At 37.6% G+C, this 14,445-nt stretch overlaps 1 pseudogene; it reads left to right on the top strand.

The window, feature by feature from the left end:
- The window catches only part of LOC138069513 (integrin beta-1-binding protein 1-like), a 117,445-nt pseudogene extending 105,689 nt beyond the window's left edge, over positions 1-11,756 (top strand).
- The last annotated feature ends 2,689 nt before the right edge of the window (positions 11,757-14,445 follow it).

The raw sequence follows: 14,445 nt of genomic DNA on the forward strand, positions 1-14,445 counted from the left end.
GTGGAGCTGTGTTCCCTCCCTGCTATTTTCCTGGGGTGAAACTACGGTGGAGGTAATGAAGATAATGGTGACATTCCTCAAAAGATCTCGTGCATGTACTGCTACAGTCCATGCCCCCAACCCTGCAGCAGGTCACCACTGACCCCTGCCTTCACCAGAGACTCCCAGACACCCACAGGCAAGTCTCCTGTGGGGTCACTGTTCCTTTCTCCTGGGTTCTGGTGCATAACATTCTGTTGTGCTTTGCAAGAGTCAATTTCCCAATCCTATGTAAGTTCTGGCAGCTCTATGGTGGGGTTAATGGTAATCTCCTCCAAGAAGACTTATGCAACACCCACACCCAGAGCCCCTGCCCCTGTGGCTGACCACTGCTGACCCATACCTCCGCTAGAGACTCTCAAACACAGTTCTGTCTCAGTCTCTGTGGGGTTCCTGGGTCCTGGTGCACACAAAGTTTGTTTGAGCTCTCTGGGCTTCTCTGGCAGGAATGGGGTTTGATTTTAAACGTGAATTCGCCCCTCCTACCATCTTGCTGGGGCTTCTCCTTTGCCCTTGAACATGAGGTATCTCCTCATAGCTGCTCCAGTGCCTACTTTCTTACTGGGGTTTCTCTGACCTTGGATGTGGGGTATCTCCACATGGCTACTCCAGCAAAGTGCAGGCACCACTCCTGACCTTGGATGTGGGAACAGTGACAAACTTTATTTTGGGGGGAAGTGCTCCAAAATAACTGCAGATAGTGACTGCAGCCGTGAAAGAAAGACACTCTTTGGAAGAAAAGTTATGACCAACCTAGACAGCATATTAAAAACCAGAGACATTACTTTGCCAAAAAAGGTCCATCTAGTCAAGGCTATTGTTTTTCCAGTAGTCATGTATGGATGTGAGAGTTGGACTATAAAGAAAGCTGAGAGCTGGAGAACTGATGCTTTTGAACTATGGTGTTGGAGAAGACTCTTGAGAGTCCCTTGGACTGCAAAGAGAGCCAATCAGTCCATCCTAAAGGAGTTCAGTCCTGAACGTTCATTGGAAAGACTGATGTTGAAGCAGAAATTTCAATACTTTGGCCACTTGATGTAAAGGACTGACTTATTTGAAAAGACACTGATGCTGGGAAAGATTGAAGATGGGAGGAGAAGGGGACAACAGAGGATGAGATGGTTAGATGGCATCAATGACTCAATGGACATGAGTTTGAGTAAATTCTGGGAGTTGGTGATGGACAGGGAGGCCTGGTGTATTGCAGTCCATGGGACTGCGAAGAGTTCGATATGACTGAGCGACTGAACTGAAAAGAATTGAGAATCCTTGCTTTTATCTATAAGACAAAAAAAAAAAAAGAAAGAAACAAAAAAAGAAAACTGTCAGATTTTTTAGAGTTTATAGAAGAATGACCTTTTATATAGATGATTTTCTGCTGTTGTGGTTAGGTTCCAGAAAATATTAAGAGTAAAAAATAAAGTTTTATAATAAGATATAGTTAGTTCAGTTGCATTCTTCACACAGACATTTATACAACACTATGTTCTAAGCTCTGCATTTGGTACTAGAGATGCAAAGGTGAAAGGCAGATACTGAAGGTCTGAAGTTTCATGGGGATATGTGTGTGTGTATGCTCTGTCACTCGGTCATGTCTGACTCTTGGCAACCCATGGACAATAGCCTACCAGGCTCCTCTGTCCATGGGATTCTCCAGGCAAGAATACTAGGGTGATTTGCCATTCCCTTCTCCAGGGGATCTTCTTGACCCAGGGATTGAACCCGTGTCTCATTGTGTCTCCTGAATTGGCAGGTAGGTACTTTACCACTAGTGCCACCTGGAAAGCCCAAGTGGTAAGCTAGAGGTATGCAAATGAGCCATAGGAGTGGCACCTAATCTGGACTAGGAAGAGGTGATCCATTAGCAAGGAGACTTGCTAAAGCTGGGAAAATCTGGAAGTGAAGAAACATGAGAGAGGGAGGTCAGAATATTTCAGTATGTTAAGGGGGCCATTGACCAAAACTGTCCACCATGGTCAGACCCTACAGTGGCCATTTGCATGGGTTATCTTGTAAGAAGAGGTCTTGGTAACAAAAGTGGAACTAACAAGTCACCATCACCTGAAAGAATTTGGGGAAAGGCAAAAGGAGAGAGGAGACACCAGTCGGTATCCCCTACCAATCTCCCAGAATCATCCTCCCTGGAATCCCTCTTGGCTGAGCAATGCATGTGCCACCATGAAGGATGCTGAGTCAGAATGATTGGCCAGAGATGACCCAGAAACTAACCTCATTATCATAAAACCTGAGACTGCAAGCCAGGTGGCAGAACAGTTCTCCTGAGTTCCCTCATTCTAATGGTCTCTGCCTGGGCATTCCTTCCCAATAGAGTCTCTTGCTTTATCTCCTTGGACAATTAATTTCTGAGTGTTAGACAAGAGCTCACTCTTGGGCCCTGGAAGTGGTCCCCCTTTCTGCAGCCTGACTGTATATTTCTTATACCTGCTCCATGGAGCTTGAGCAACAGCTGGTGAGAAAAGTGGCTGGAGAGACCAGTCATGATCAGTCATGGTGGTACCCTATGGCATGGCAAGAGACTGATCTAACTCCAAAGGCAGTAAGGAGCCTTGAAAAGATCTTTAAAGGACAGTGACATAATTAGTGTTGTGTTTAAAAATATCAATCAATACAATACATAGAAAACAGATTAGGAGACAGCCAAGTTCATAGCTATTTAAATAGTCTATGAAAAGTATCAGAAGGCCCAATTCACTTCAGTGGCAATAGATTCAGAATCCAGACAAGAATAAGGGGGTTACAGGGATCCTTTCAACTGAACTATATTATGTTAAAAAACAAAAGTTCAGTTGAATAAATTTGAAGATCTAATTGACTTTATTAGGAAATTCATGAATCAGGCAGCATTCTGTCTAACAACTAGAAGAGTCTGCTGAGGGACTGCACAAAATGGAAGATTTTTTATAGGAAGAATGGTAGGGAATGGGAGCTAAATATTAGCAAAAGAAAAAAAGGGGGGGGTTATCTTTAGGCTGAAATATCTTTTTGTGGGGGAAGAAATAGGAACAGCCAGGGTTTTATCATGCAGTTTTTCTCCTTTTCTCTGGGGGTGGAAAGGGCCCAAGTGGCAGATTACCTCATTGGTGAAAAATAAAATATTCCAGACTGGTTGGTTACAATATTCCTGGGTAAGGTAAAAATTGCAGTTAGGTTAGGCACTAAGTTTAGGTTTGGTATCATGGGCATGAACGTAAATGATGCCATTTGGGGCCTGCTGAGAAAAGAGGCTGGAGTATTTACAAATACTCCAACCTGATATTTAAAAGTACCAGGGGGATTGTAAATACAATAAAAAAGATACAAAAAAAGGCTGGTATTTACAAATACCAGGGGAATTGAAGAGTAGTATAAAAGGCCAGTGAGTCCATAGAAATCTAAGAATTATAGTTTAGAGATCTTTTTACAGTATTCCTATAATAAATAGATACATGAATCCAAATATGTCCTTTTCTTCTTTCTTAAAACCATTAGGAAGAAATAACATTTGTTGAAAGCTCATGAAAGGCACCATTCTAAGTGTTATATGAATGCTAAATGTCTAATCCTCCCAACAACAATATTAATGAGAAATTAATTTTAATTTAGGGAAAGAAAATTGACACAGACAACTTGTCTAATCATACACAGCAGTGAATGGCAAAATCTAGACCTAAACTCAGGCAGTGTGGATCTTAAACCATTCTCATCCGCTGTTTATACTTTCTGGAGATATAATTTTTGATAAATAGGTTAAACATATTTTGGCTAAAGTTTTGAGCAGAAAAAAAAAAAATGTTACTCATGTCATCAGTCCACTGGTGGCAATTCAAACCACAGAAATGGAATGAGATCATAAGAAGAATATAATGTAAAAAGGCAGAAGAGGAGGTCCTTATTGAATACGAATGTTTAAGAGATGAGCAGAAGACGGGGAACCTGGAAAGAAGTTGGAGAAAGAGAGGCTTGATAAGAAAGTGTCAACAAAAATAAAAGAAGGGTCAATCAAGAAGTTAACTTCACTAGTGCTTAGACCATGGCTTTTGAAATGGCAGTTTCAACTAGTGATGAAGAAACAACATAAAATACAATGTATTAAGTTGGAAATGGAGAGGAATAAACTGAAGAAAGTTAAAGTAGTCTTTTACTTTGAAGTTAGGATTGGAAAGAAGCACAATAAATAAGTATTTAAAAGAATATGTAAAATAAACATGAAACAGAATATGATAGAATGATTTCACAAATATTCTGAAGAGAAAGAAAGAGAAGTTGAAGGTGTAGAAACAGAAGAAATCAAAGTGATGGATCAGTATCAGAGGTGATGAGAACAAATACAAACTAGAATGTATGTGAAAAGTGAGAGTGAAAGTGTTAGTCACTCAGTCATGTCTGACTCTGCAAGCCCATGGACTGTAGCCCACCGGGCTCCTCTCTCCATGAGATTCTCCCAGCAAGAGTACTGGAGTGGGTTGCCATTTGTATTTATCTTTCATATAGTAGGGAAGAATCAAGTCTCAACTGAAATTAGAAGGAATTAGATGAGAACAATTTGGTCACCAACTAATGAGGAAAACTGTAAATCAGGGAGCAGAGAATGCCAGCAAAGCTCTGAGGGAGCTCTTTTAGGAATGCAAGAAGAAGCTAACCAGTGATATGTACAAAGATCTCCAATTAGTAACAAGATCTTGTTGAGCTTAGAGGCCATATTTTCAAAGAAAACAAACTGCTAATTTGGATGATTTCCACCTAAATACTGAATGAATAACCCTGTAGGAACTGAGCGTGTAAATTTATGGATTGATTACCCATAGTGTATGTATTGGATTGTTGTAAGAAAAAGACAAGGGACTAAGCTGGTAATGGTATTAAGTGATGAAAGAAGTAAAGAAGAGATCACAAGAATTAAATTTATTCACAGAAAACTGGATATGCTGAAAAGGCAGGAGAAAAAAATTGGCTGGAAACATTGAGAGTACATTTGAAAGACAGAACATGTGGTCATGATGATGATAATGAGGGGAGAGTGATGGAAATTAGTTATTTAAGCAGTGTAGAGATAAAGAGCTACAGTGTGAAAACAGAAAAAAAAAACTGTATAAGGTTTATACATGGGCCATTTACATATATGGTGAAGTCATGTGAGAAGATGCCAGAGAAGATTCTAATCATCAAGATTTAAACAGGATAAATTAGAAGCTTGGCAGATAAAGAGGGAGAAGAGTGATACTGGATAGGACAGACAAGTACCAAGAACTTTTAAAGATGGAAGACATTTACGTAGGATGAAAGCAGAAGTGGAAAGCTATGGAAAAGTCAATCCTCGCTTGAGCTAAGTGGAGGATGGTAGAGTGAACACTCATGATGAATGCAGGAACAGACTAATATTAGAGGAAACTTAGGTTCTAGTGAAAGACGAGAGATCGGTGGAGAATACTGCTGAGGACGTGTGGGAGTTGTTTCCCATGGAATAGAGATTCTGTAGAGAATAGTAGGGAAAATGACAAAAAGAGGAATTTGGATGGGCCTAGGAAGAGGACAAAGACACTGAAAGCATGGAAATTAGATCAAGTCAGCGGTCAGCTACCCCAGATTTGACTTCTACTTGGCAGTCACCAAAAAGCTAATTGCAAACATCCAATACATGGAATTTATCAGTCTAAATTTCTCAGTGGATACTAGAAATTTTTTTTTTTTCAAGTGGAAGTGGAGATATCAACCTGGAGTTTTTAAATAGCCACACAATTCACACTCTGAAAACTTTACTGAGGACAGCAAAAGAAATATTAAGAAATTGTTAGGCTCCGTCCAAGGAGACCTTGGCCCCTTTGGGCAAAGTTAGTTATTTGTTTAGAAGTTCACCTGAGTGAGAAATAACAGCTGCTTTGGGGCTGCAGCAGATTATCAGCTTCTCTGTAGGGTGTTACCTAGAGCAAGGTTTGATTCCGCTGTGTATGTAAAAGTTGCTCAGTCACATCCAACTCCTTGCGACCCCATGGACTATAATACTAGAGTGGGTAGCCCTTGCCCTCTCCAGGGGATTTTTCCAATCCAGGGATCAAACCCAGGTGTCCCATATTGCAGGCAGATTCTTTACCAGCTGAGCCACAAGGGAAACCTTGATTCTGCTGTAAATCAGATCTAATCATTCCATTATGAAGACCAGCAACCTCTAATACAGAAATCAGTCCTGTAGCCCTTCCTTACATGGCCTTAAGTTTCTAGAATAGCTGTGGAGTGTCAGACAAACCACTTTTTACACAAAAGCAATGAGATGGGCTAAAGGGACAATTTGTTGGAAAATCTGAGTTAGAAATTGACGGCCAAGTTTTTTTTTCAGAAATGGCTGGTGGCTCAGACAGTAAAACATAGGCCTGCAATGTGAGAGACCTGGGTTCAGTCCCTGGATTGGGAAGATCCTCTAGAGGAGGAAATGGCAACCCACTCCAGTATTCTTGCCTGGAGAATCCCCGTGGACAGAGGAGTCTGGTGGGCTACAGTCCATAGCATCACATAGTTGGACATGACTGAGTGAGGAAGTGCACATACACACACACACACACAAACAACATACTTATGGACATAAAAGAGAAAATATAGTTTTACTACATTGGAAATAACAGAGACTTTGGAGCAGATCAAACCTAGATTAAAGTTCACAAGTGTGACATAGTTGCTCACTGATGTAGGAAAAATATTATATAGCATCTTGAATTTTCTAGTTACACATAAAATTGTAGTAATAAAATTATTTTGAGAAAGATGCCTATCAGTCTGCCTGAAAGATTAATATTATAGGACTCAGTGCAGTGTGAGTACCCTCTAAAACTGAATTATAGATTAATCAAATAATAAATAGTTTAACATGCTACAATAACACTAACCACTAGTCAAATTCATATTACATTTTTATAGTTTCTAATTTTTCATGTGTGATAAACTAAAAGTTTAAAGAAGTACTTTCATCATTAGCCTGATCTTTAGAAGGACTTTTTCAGGATCATTTTGACAAAGTTCTTTGATGACATTTTTGAGGAACTGATGAATTGAGATGCCTACCTTTTTAACCCACTTAACAAATAATCTTGAAATAATTATAGATTCACAGGAAGTTGCAAAGATAGTATAGTGAGGTTCAGTGTAAACTTTATCCTGGCTCCTCCAATGGTTATACCTTACATAAATGTAGTACAGTATCAAAACTAAGAAACTGACATTGGTACAATTGGCACATATAGTTCTATGCCACTTTATTATATGTGCAGATTCATGTAATCACCACAGCAATCAAGATACATAGCCACTGCATCAGCATAAGGGTCACCTCATGGTACCTCTTTATCTGTCAAATCCCATCCTTACTATCCTCAGTCCTTGGAAACCACAGATATGTTTTTTTATCTCTATACTGTTATGATTTTAAAAATTCATGTCAATGGAATTATATAGTAGTTTGCAGACTTTTGACACTGGCTTTTTTGCTCAACATAATAGCCTTGAGATACATACAAGTTGTTGTATATACCAAAAATTCACTTGTTTTTATTCCTGAGTGGTATTCCATGGCAATAAAAATACCACTATTTGTTAAATCATTCACCCACTGAGGGACATTTTGGTTGTTTCCAGTTTCTGGCTATTACAAATAAGGCTGGTATAAACAACTATCTACAAGTTTTTGTGTGGGTAAAAGTTTTTGCTTTCTGGATAAATACCTGAGTGCATCTGGTGGGTCGTAAGGCAAGAGCATGCTTTATATGTGTATGCATGTGTGTGTCTATGAAACCTATTTTCCAGAGTGAAAATATCTTCCAGAATGACTGTATCATTTTTATATCCTCACAAACAACATGCAAGAAATCCAATTTTCCTGAAACCTTGTAAGTATTTGGTATTATAGCTATTTTATTTTTATTTTTAGCCATTCTGATAGATGTATAGTACTAGCTCTTCATGTTTTTAACTTAGCCTTTCCCTGAAAGGTAATGTTATTCAATATCTGTTTATATATGCTTATTTCCCATCTATACTTCTTTGGTAAAACATCTCTTCATGTCCTTTGATAATTTTGTAATTGAATTGTTTACTTTTGTTTTTCTGTTGAGTTTTGAATGCTCTTTAAATAATTTTAAATATGAGTCTTTCAGCAGATATAGGATTGGAAAATATTTTGCCCAGTTTCTAGCTTTTTTTTTTTAATTCTTTCAATAAGATCTTTTATAGAGCAAAAGATTTAATTCTAATAAGTTCCATTTTAACAATATTCATTTTTTATACAGTTGTGGATTTAATACCATTCCTTTTCTGTCTTTTACTTAATAAATTGATAATAAATTGATAAGGTCTTTGTTGTTTGATAGAGAATCAATCTCTATAAAATTTTCTAAGCAACGTTTATCACTACTTGTAAAATTACTGTTGTCTCTCAGTATTGGTAAACTGGCTCTAGGACTTGCTGTGGATACCCAAATCCGGGGATGTTTAAGTCCCATAGCTAATCATTCATATCTGTGGATTATGTATCTGCAGATTTAACCAACTGCAGATCACAAGCGTTGTACATGATCTGTAGTTGGCTGAATCTGAGAATCCAGAATTAAAAATAGACAAAGCTAACTGTTTACTAATTGTTTCAAGTTTCAATTTTCATGCTGCTAATAATAAAAAACAGAAAAGCTCATGTTTTATCATCAACCACATAGTAGGCCAGTGATTTGTAATAAGCCTTGCAGGATAAGCAACAAGGTCCTATTAGATAGCACAGGGAACTATATTCAATAACCTGGGGTAAGTCATAATGGAAAGGATACAAAAATAATGCATGTTTGTGTATAACTGAGTCACTTTTCTATACCAGAAACTAATACAATACTGCAAATTAACTATACTTCAATGAAAAATCAATTAAAATAATAGAATAATCTATATAGTATTACATTTGATATTTGCAGCCATTCTTTGGATTATGTACTACTATTTATTCCCAATATCAACAGTTAGAGCTCAGAAGGTTTAAATAAACTAAATGCATGTTTTAATCACAATGCTAAGATCAGATCTAGTTTTGAGCTGATTTGTGCATACATTGTCTATGACAAAGTATAGCTCTATCTACTGCCTTGTTGCTCTGTTTATTTTATTTACAACCTAAACATCTGAAAAATCCTTCAATTTGAGAACAACACAGAGTTTCAGAGATTTTTGTCCCACGAATTTATCTAACTCCACTGGTGTAGTTATTCAAAACAAATGTCTTTTTTCTTTTTAAATAAATAATTGGATATAGAGTCAGTTATGACTGGATTGCAATTCATTTCTCTTTGAAAAAATAAATATAATTGTTTGGCACACAGTTGAGTAGAAAGATAACTAAAAACATTCAGATCCCTTTCTATAGTATTGTGAAGACTATATTACTTTTTTTTTTAGAAACAGTTTCTAAGTTTTTCTTTTTTTAATAAAGTGATAATCTATCAATAAGGGTAATCATAATAATTAGTGGAATAATTAATTTCTTATTTTTTCAATAAATTTTCAACATACTCAGTTCTATTTAATTGTTTATGAGTTTTAACACAGAAAGGATATTTTACATAGCTATAAAAAAGTAAAAGGAAATAAATTAAGTAAAACAAATTAACTTTCTTATTACCTAATCTTCCTAAAACTGGATGTAAATAATAAAATGATTTAATATTATTGTTAATGTCTACATAAGTTACTTCAAATTCTAATGCACACTAATTAACCAATTATATGTTGATTGGATATCTGAATTTTTTTTACAGTTTTTTTTTTCCTACTCTACTGAAATTCCCACTATCTAGTCACCTAGTACCAAATTCACAGTCCTGAGTGAGTTCTATAAAATTGAGGAGGCCTAGCTGAATATAAACTCTCAATCTTCAGCATGAATCCATGTCTGATGTGTGACTGTATTTGACAAGGTAAAAGGAAACCTATATATATTATTTATTGCTTTTCCTTAAAGCCTTGAAAATTACAAAAGCTCTAAGTACCTATCAATATTTCACTTGGGTCTTCTACTGGAAAATGTGCAACTGATGAAGATCAATGCAAAAGACACTTTTCAGTTTTCCAAATTTTATCTTTCAGTATGCTTTTTGATGTGATATTTCACTAACAGTTCTTCCCAATATGCCTTCTAAAGATTGCTTATTCCTCATGTAGTCTGTACTTGCCCATCTTTGTTAGATAATTTACCAATTATAAAGTGATTTATAATCACTTGATTAGAAAAATCACAGAACAATATTTGTGATATTGTTGTCTCCTAATGAGTTTCCCCTTAAGTGTCAGCTTGACTTCATGATTCTTTAAAAAAAAAAAACAAAAAAACAGAACATGAAAGAAGGGATAGGCCATCATTTCTAACGTGTGTGTGCTTAGTGGCTCAGTCATGTACAATTTTTTGCAACACTATGGACTGTACCTTGCCAGGTTCCTCTGTCCATGGGATTTCCCAGGCAAGAATACTGGAGTGGGTTGCCATTTCCTCCTCCAGGGGATCGTTCCAACCCAGGGATCAAATCCAAGTTTCTTGCATTGGAAGACAGATTCTTTACCACTGAGCCATCTGGGAATTCCATCATTTATAATACTAGGTTATAAAAAAGATTGTGGCATTTGGATGCTTTCTCACTTTCTTTCAAATCACAAGCTTCTGGAAGAAATCAGCTGTATATTTTGAGGCAGCCCAACAGAGACACAAGAATAAACTTAGAGCAGGGACATTTTGAGACTTGCCAACCAACAGACTAGTGAGTGAGCTCTGAAGCAGAACCTATCTCAGTTAAGTCGAATTGACTTCAGTACCAGCTAATATCTTGATTAACATCTCTTGAGAGATCATAAGTAAGAACCATCCAGCTAGAACCAAAGTGGCTGTCCTGAGCGCAGAGGGCAGCGAGTTGGCCGCGTCTGACTCTAGAGCACTTCAGCCTTCTCTGTCCATGGGATTTCCCAGGTACCTTGCTTTTCTGTCAAGAATCGACAGTGTAGGAGTTAAAGGATGCTACTTTTGCAGACACTCTGTCGAACCTTTGAAGATGGTAGAATAGCATTCAATTTGGCAGGAAGCACCTGTGCATCAAGCTATGGTGGAAGGTGTTTCTTAAAGGCAAAAAGCACCACAGCAGTAGCAGTTCCCAGAGCAGTGAAATCAGTACCAAGAGCAAGTTGGTAGACTCCAACCTTGGGGGACTGTCATGGTCCAGCACCGTGGCAAGCCTCAACACCGATTCCACCAAGAACACAGGACAAAGCAACAATTCAGACACCTGTGCAGAACTTTGAATAAAGTATGTTGGTATCATTGAGAAACTAAAACTTTCGGAGGGGAAAAGTTCGAAGGGCCACTGGACCTGATAAGTTATATAGTTATTGCCCAGCAAGATGGAAAGTTGTCCTTTGTTCCTCTGGAGGAAGAATTTATTATGGGAATTTCCAAGTATTATATAAAGGTATCCACATTAGATCAGTATGGTGTTCTGCTTCAGCTCTCTCTGTATTTAATCATCCGGATGGTGTGTTTCCACGACGGTCTCGAGGCAGGAAAGAACTTTCTGGCTCTGAAGACCACAGATGCGAGCAACCAAGAATACAGCCTGTGGGTTTACCAGTGCAACAGGCTGGAACAAGCACAAGTAATCTGCAAAGTTTTACCAACTGCTTTCAACTCTGTATTGACATCTGAGAAAACTTGACTTCTGCAATTAAGGGGGAAATAGACTTCATGTGCAAGTTCAGCTATTTTTTCAATAGTTGTGTTTCCAATCTGCAGTGATGAACTTTTAGGAAGTGTGAACGATCCTTTGCTTTTGATTTTCTGAAGAAAATGCAATGTATAAAATGTCAGTCTTTTTTTTTTTTAATTAAAATGTGTCTTATTTAACAGTGGAAACAAACAAAAAGAACCATAAAGCTAAACTTTTCTCAAATACCTGACCCACTGTAACTGTGAAATAAGAAATGTGCTATTTTCATTTTCAAAGTCTGAGCTTTTTAATATGGTAATAAATATAACGTTGTGTGGTTTTGAACTGTGGTGTTAGAGAAGACTCTTGAGAGTCCCTTGGGCTGCAAGGAGATCAGACCAGTCAATCCTAAAGGAAATCAGTCCTGAATATTCATTGGCAGGACTGATGCTGAAGCTGAAGCTGAAGCTCCAATGCTTTGGCCATCTGATGCAAAGAACTGACTCACTGGAAAATACCTTGATGCTGGGAAAGATTGAAGGCAGGAGGAGAAGGGGGCGACAGAGGATGAGATGATTGGATGCCATCACGATACAATGGACATGAATTTGAGCAAGCTGCGGGAGTTGGTGATGGACAGGGAAGCCTGGCTGCAGTCCATGGGATCCCAAAGAGTCAGACATGACTGAGTGACCGTACTGAACTGAATAAATATAATACTCAAAAATACATATTGAATAAATAAATTAATAAATGAATGAATGCCAAGACTTTGAGTTCTGTATCTATATCTGATTCTGATACCTATTACATGAGAAAAATAATTCATTAAAGAGAACTGCAAATGATTATGATGTGTAACATTTATGATTGAACTGTCTACAAATGTAGCAATAGTTGGGCTTCCAGGGTGGTGCTAGTGATAGAGAACCTGCCTGTCAGTGCAGGAGATGGAAGAGATGCAGTTTCAATTCCTGGGTTGGGAAGATTCCCTGGAGAAGGGTATCGCAACCCATTTCAGTATTCATGCCTATCATGGATAGAGGAGCCTAGTAGGCTATGATCCCTAGGGTTGCAAAGAGTTGGACATGACTGAAGCAATTTAGCAGGTATGGGTAGCATATGTGCTAAGTTGTAGTAATTGCCCAGAAAATTGGATAGGTTTTAAAACAAGAAAAGATTTTAGGCAGAAATTATTTTAAATAGGTTTTTCAAGGAAGATTTTCAAACTCAGACACCCTCTCATCTATCCAGGATGGCTTAAGCCTGATGCCTTAGGGCTGAATTAGATGAGGTGCCTCTCACTCTTTGATATTATGATAATTAGTAGTTACTGAGCCCCCATGGGGTATATGTCCCATTCTGGGTGCTATTTGAAAGCTAGTTTAGTCATGATCCTTTTGATTTGATAAAGAGAATGCTCCATACATATTAATTACAAAAATCTTTCCAACTCATTAAATTTGTGACCTCTTTGCTTTTTTGAAATTATAGCACAAATTGTCTGTACAATTCATTTGACAATAACTCATGTACTGGCTTGTGACATATCTTGAATTGTTGTTTTATTGATGTTTAATTCTTCATGTAAGGAAACCTTTCTGACTCATTATTTTGTAATGTGCATCTCTACATTTTTAACCATACCAAGCCACACAGTCACACTTACAGGTAGTTAATTCTAAATATTTGATACAATGACCATATAGAAAATACCACCTTGTTATCACATTTTAGCTGTGATGTATACCTGTGCAATATAACTCTGAAGCCCAGGTCTCCCATTTGTATGTGCTCTGCCTTTTTCTTTCTGTTGTATTCATCTAGAGATGTCTAGGTCACTCTTTACTTCTGAAGGATTTTAAATCATGGTTTATTGTCATGATTCTCCATGATTTTAATACCCACGTTGTTGAGGAAATACAACAAAAGTGTTTGTTGCTTAGTCGTGTCCGACTCTTTGTGAACCCATGGACTGTAGCCAGACAGGCTCTTCCGGAACCCTGGGGTGGATTGCTGTTTCCTTCTCCAGGGGATCTTCCTGACCTAGGGATCAAATCCGGGTCTCCTGCATTACAGGCAGACTCTTTACCGTCTGAGCCACCAGGAACTAGAGTAGTAGAAATAAAAAGTTTTATTACTGAATAAGTATTAAACCAGAATGTGATGTATATTACTGGCAATCTGCTGAGAGATTTCAAGGACAGAAAGACATCTCATTCTTTAAATAGCCAAACAGGTAAAGCCCATTATTTACTTGTTTTCAAGATAACCAATAACTTGTCCTCCAATACGGAAACTGAGCAGCACTATTTTCAAAAACAATTTATCCCAAATTCATCTGGTAATTACTATTGGTGTTAACTGACTTTATCAAGAGGAAAAACAAAGTTATTATACTTTATGACAGGATATACTTTTACAACATGGAGCAAGACACCCATTAAAGTTAGGCTTCTACCCTCCCACAGATGTTTAGGTCCTTGATAAAGGCATCCCTGAGTCATATAACTGGGAAGAGGCTTGTCCAGTTTCTAAAAAGATTTATATGCAGTTCAAAGAGACAGAGAAAGAACTTAAGTTTTACAAAGTAACTACTCTAATATAGGGAGAGGGAAGACTTGTCTTCTCTTATTTTCAACAGGGAGACTTAAGCGTCTTATGTTTAATTATTATTTGTACTTACCATGCAGATAGT

This window comes from Capricornis sumatraensis, chromosome 2, assembly GCF_032405125.1.
Source record: "Capricornis sumatraensis isolate serow.1 chromosome 2, serow.2, whole genome shotgun sequence".
In the NCBI taxonomy this organism is placed as follows: Eukaryota; Metazoa; Chordata; class Mammalia; order Artiodactyla; family Bovidae; genus Capricornis; species Capricornis sumatraensis.